This window comes from Conger conger, chromosome 15 (genome assembly GCF_963514075.1).
Source record: "Conger conger chromosome 15, fConCon1.1, whole genome shotgun sequence".
NCBI lineage: Eukaryota > Metazoa > Chordata > Actinopteri > Anguilliformes > Congridae > Conger > Conger conger.
The window spans coordinates 10,371,472-10,377,471 of NC_083774.1; the positions used below are offsets into that span (position 1 = coordinate 10,371,472).

The following is a 6,000-nucleotide window of genomic DNA, read 5'->3' on the forward strand; positions in this document are numbered from 1 at the left end:
ATTCTGGTGACACTCTAATCTGGGATGATTTAGTAGCCTGAGTGATGCCATGATTCATGCCACTTCTTGAGGTATTGCGACTGAAAGGTACATACGTATGTATGTGTGTGTGTCTGTGTGTGTGTGAGAGAAAGAAAGAGTACAAGTACCTGTAATTATGTGAGTAATATTATGTGAGTTATTCTTGTGTGTAGCCATTGTAGTGTACAATACATTGACAGTAACTGAGTGCCTTCAGCAAGTAGAGTACTGTCAAGTGCTCCCCTCAATACTGCAACATTCTTTGCAACGTGTGTGTGCATGTGCGTGGATATGTGTCTGTGTTTGTGTGTGTGTGTGTGTGTGTGTGTGTGTGCGTGCATGCATGTGCGTGTATGTGCGTGCTTGTGTGTATGTAAGTGTGAGTGTGCAAGCATATGTGTGTGTGTGTGTGTGTGTGTGTGTATGTGTGTGTGCATATGCATGGCAAAGCACCACCAGGGCGCCCCCACTCCCAGGATGGAGAACACACAGGGCACTGAAAGGCGTCATGTTGTAGAGTTTGCCTACGCCTGATCTGGGGAAGAATGAGCTCTGACAGTTGTATTTCTAGCCCACTGTGATCCCCCTCCAGTCCCGTAGACAGGCCCAGCGGTGACGGGCCTGGGGGGGGGGGGGAACGCATGGAGAATCCATTCCAGAGCCCCCAGCCAGTCATCATACCAAGAGGACAGCTCACGTTCCGATTAACCATGACACTGCCTGGCAACGACAGTCACAGCCAACTATAACTGCGCTTAAGGTTTCAATTTCCCGTCGAGACCATTCGTCCTTCATCCCACAACCGGCAGAGCAACGACAAATATAATGCACACCATTTAAACATAACGTGACTCTACAGTAGGAATGCGATCCGAGACCCGCATTCATACCAGCAATAATCACATAAACACGGGAAACTGGGAAGAGGAACCGAATCCAAGGATTTGTCCTGGAAAGAAGCATTAAGCCGCTTTCAATAAATGACCTCAATACTCATCACTTCTCCAAGAGAAGTGTTTAGAGTAGTGCAGAGGCATGCTGGGAAATGGGAGAGGGGGGGGGAAATATAATGAACCCATTAAAATCTTCACTCCACACTCTAATCCAAAGGATCACTAAAACGCTTCTTTGACGGGAACTTAAAACAACTCTAAAGAGTTCTTTCATCTATGAAATGGCATCTCTGTTTAAGAAGCCCATTGGCACCGACTAGCACGCTACAATGAGCGGAAGCTCTTATCTGGAGATGTTAATGAGGAAACACGATTTTATGTTTGCATTCCCCCCACCCCCCTCCAGATCTCCTGTTTCTCCCTGTCCAACTTTCAAGGTTTTTGCAATTAGCATTTCTCACGATGTTATGCTTTACCAACTTGTGGGCTGGAACTGGGGGTAGAACACACTGCACTGTGTCACTGCAAATGGAAATGAGATTTCTTTGGGATTTATCACAACGGTTCATAGCAGGTGGATTCTTTTATTTATTTATTTTTTTGGCCCTTTTGCTTCAAACAAACTCTTATTATTACAGCTTCAGAGAGCTGTGGAGCAGACGGGGAAGTCAACCCGCCAGGCAACCCTCGGGGGAAAAAGTGTCCAACAGCCCCAAACACCGTCCCTCCCTCTCTTCTATCCTCCCTCGCTCTCTCCCGCTCTCTCCCGCCCTCCCTCCGCCTCTCCGCAGAAGGGATACAGTTTAGGATAAGCACTCTGAACGGTGACAGACAAGGGCTCCCTGTTTGAAATGTTAAAAATGCCAGGCCTTTGTCATGGAATGGGCATAAACACCACAGCTGAGACAGAAAGGGAAGATAAGAAGTGTCCTTATTTGTCACTCCCACTCAGAAATACAGGTCCAGGTGGCATGCACTGCTAACTGTGAAAACTTTCTGTGCTGACCGAAAGCTTGGAGATACCGACCACTGCGTTTTTTCCTTCCATTTCTTTCCTGGATCAAGTGGGCCAGTATTTCCAAGCTTCACCTCAGTACAGATGCATTCACACAAGCATTCTGATTCCTGCTGGCAAAATTCACAGTATGACAGTCAACATGTCATATGGAGCAGCCTAGATCTTGAGTATTTTCAATATACATAATGCCTGCATAACTGCATTTCCATTTCTTAAATCTGTTTTGGTTAGTTGCAATATTGTCAAACACATTTTGAGAACTTTACATCACAATCATAACATAAATATTTTGCTGAAAATATTGACGAAGAGCAACCCTTTTTTTCCCCACTGCCTCATTTTCCCAGAATCTAGTGCCTGAGTTTCTGTTCATTGTTGTGGGCAAGAAAGAAAATAAATGCATTGTGGAAGACTAATGTTCAGTATACCGACCAAAATGTTGCTAATTTTTCATTTGTTTTATAAATGTACAGAAAAATATACTATTGACACACACTCAATTAGGACTGAGGACCACAACAACAACAACAACAAACAGTAATCCTGTTAAAATACTCAAAATCAACAACACAATTAATGTCCAAATGCTAAATATTTCTCAGAAGATTAATATTCCGATGAGGAAATGCAGAACAAATATTGTATTCATTTTACGTTTTGCCACTTTTAATGCCCTAAAAACACAGAGGTCTATCAAATGAAATGTCTCTCCATTGTAAATCTCCCTGCTTGAAAAGGTTCTAAGAGGGTCACCTAAAAGTCACCTGAGAACCAATAAAATTGTTACTTTATGGCTATTCCAATTGTTGCACCTTAGAATTATGTGCATTGTATTGTCCCTAATGAACAGCATAAATTCTCGGTTTACGACTAAACATTTATGAGAGGGGGAAATTGTAAAACATATGCTTTTTGCTTTACCAATGTTGGCCACACAGCCCTTCCATTAGACTGAACACCTTGTTTTCATTATTGACTGACTGCTGAACTATGACATCTTGTTTTAAAAAAGCATATGAGGACAGTGACAGACATCAATCATGTTAAAATATTTAGCAGACATTTTTGTTTCGAGTGCAATGGTCTGCATTGTCAGCTTTGCTTCTGTTGTAGCATTGTGCAAGGTCATCATTGACATTTTCAATGACGGGTTGCTCCTTACATACAGTATACAGATTATCTAAATTGGCACACACACACACACACACACACACACACACATACACTCACTAAGCACTTTATTAGGTACTAATTACACTTATTTTTAAAGTGTACTTTTTTAGATGCTGCCACATGATTGGCTGATTAAATATTTGCATTAACAAGCTAGTGTACAGGTCTACCTAATAAAGTGCTCACTGAGTATATATGTATATTTTCAGTATATGCTCCAGAATATTCACATTAATTTATTTATTAATTTTATTTTCATGTTAAAGATGACGGTGTATTGAACATATAGAATATTGATAGTGATAGTGATTTAATGGTATTAGTACATGACTGTATATACTTATCCTGAGCTGAAGAAAACCCTGAAGATAACGTAATCCTGTCCAAACATTACTATGTTCCGCAAATAGAGACATAGAGCACACGCACACACACAAACACACACGTGCATGCACGCACGCACGCACACGCACACACACAAACACACACACACACACACACACACACACACACACACACACACACACACACACACAGAATCATTGCAGTAGATAGCTCGTACAACAACCCACTATCCTTCAAAGATAACCCGTGTGATTTATAAGGCTCCATTCGGCATTTAATAGCTGTATAATACTGCTGCTGTTTGCTTTTCAGCAGCGTGAAATACGATTGTTGATAGAGAAGTCACCATAATTATGTCACTTCTTTATGTCCAACACTTATTGTATGTGATGTAACAGTGGTAATAAACAATAATGCACCTTAAAGAGAGCTCTGGTCACTTTATTGCTTATCCATCAAAAGAACCATCCCAAAGGGCCAATGATAAAAACGAGAGCAGATTCTTTCCAAGACCAAGTTCAATGTGAGCATCTATACAGCTTTTTATCAGCACTGCTGGAGTCTAAATATCACCAGGCATGAAGCTAAAGGACTTTTAAGCAACAGAAAACCCCTCCCAATTGTGCACTTACATATGCTTTTTATTTTATAAAGTCGGCCTTCTTATGAGGTTCTGCATATTGGCACCACTTAAACCAAGGCAGACCATTTCCATCTCCCATTGAAAAAAGGCCCTACTGAAATATTGGTGCTGCACAGATATACTGTAACTATACACTGCGAGTCAGGGAAAGAAAATCAGCAATTAAACGGGGAGGTGATTATGTCTTCATTTTTCAGCCAAATCTCAATCTATAATGGGCTTGGTTCATTTCACATTCACTTGCCCAACTGAATGGACATGAAATAAAAGATTAAGATATCTTACCAGTGCACCAGCACTTCCTTTTTAAAAGGCGTTATCTCCCCGTATTCAGTTCCGTTAATGTAACGATGAACAATATTATATAAAGGGCGTGAGAACTGACATTACGAACGCGGGGCCAGTTCAATGATTCGATTCTGGCAGCGGCCCGCATTCAGCGGCGCTCCGACACTCTCATCTCTCCTTTGTGCTCTGTTCTTTTGGCAGGAGGGAGCCCGGCGCCGATAAGGCCCAGAAGACATAATCGCGGGCCTTCGTTTCCCATTGACGGCCCCGGCGCGCTCAATCCACAAACATTTTCATATCAATATTGAGCAATTTCCCCTACATTCTAATCCATCAAAGTGGGCCATTAATCCACCCCTGCACAGCTCCCTTTTCAAATGCTAACAGTTTCTCCCCCCCTCACAAGCTAAAACATTTGTCCTACAGCTCTGCACACAAAGACACTGCACTGTCAGCAGTGATTGATCAGAGGTTTAATATGAATGAGGAAATAAGTGTACATCATATCCAAGATGCTCTACATACGCACCTCAAAAGATACTTATTTTCCACATGATTTGAAAGCGCAGGATGATGAAACCTCCGCCGTATCGGCTTTTGCAGTTGCGGCCTTTGTTACGTGTATAAAAATAATATTTATCATTTAGACAAAAACGGGCCTCGGATAGACTCAGCCACTAGAATGACTACAAGTGCTGACAGGGTTGAATATCAGAGGCACTTTAATGATTATGGAGGCTTTTAAAAGGGCGGATTTGCAGAACAATGCAATTGTGATCAAATTAAAATCAAACACAAAATATCTCACAGTATATACAGCTGGATTTCTTTGCCTTTAAGCGTTTGAGGGATTGGGGAGAATAAATACAAGGTTTGAAAACACACAGATACACAGCGAAAACTGCAGCTTCTGGACGATTCTGGGTAAAAATGAGCAGCAGAATACCAAGGTCCCATTTGTACCCCATTTATCATCCCCTGTTGAAGATTTCAAATGACGACAGGGGTCAAATCATTTTAAATACCTTAGGGAAATCAACATTTGTCCTTCCAAAACAAGCCCTCCTCTAACATCACAATGCTAATCCATCTACCTCCAACAGCAAATGTGTTATAGCAATGATTTTTCATTTCATCCCAATCAAAATGTGGAGATGTAATTTGACCATCTCTGTTTTTTTCCCTAATTCATTGCCTTAATGTGCCAGTGTCTCCTTTAATTAATTACTGGAATTTATAATAGGTCATTAGGCCCAGAGTTCAGTTTGAAAATGGTAAGACAAAGGTATGCAATGATCACAGCCTTGTGAGACACTAACTGATGCTTCCACATCTGTATATATGTCCAAACACTAAAATGCTCAAGACATTTCTGTAACAGGGGGGAAAATGTTTGTTGAGAAAGGTATGACGTGGGAATTCTCTAGGAGATAAAGACAAAACAAACAAAAATGTGATGTGGCCAACATCAATATTCAACATTCCCTGTACTATTTCCACCAGACACAAACAGAAAAATATTATTGTGAAATGAGGAAGGACTGATTGGCATCTTATGGTCTGGGCGAGACAATGTCCATTTCGTGTAAGCAAATGTAATGTAAACACAAAGCAACAAA

The 6,000-nt window shown here is 41.2% G+C and overlaps 1 protein-coding gene across 1 annotated transcript in view; it reads right to left on the reverse strand.

Annotated features, from left to right (window-relative positions):
• The window catches only part of LOC133111900 (synapsin-1-like), a 115,694-nt gene that overhangs the window by 74,018 nt on the left and 35,676 nt on the right, over positions 1–6,000 (reverse strand). The gene's annotated exons all lie outside the window — the stretch shown is intronic.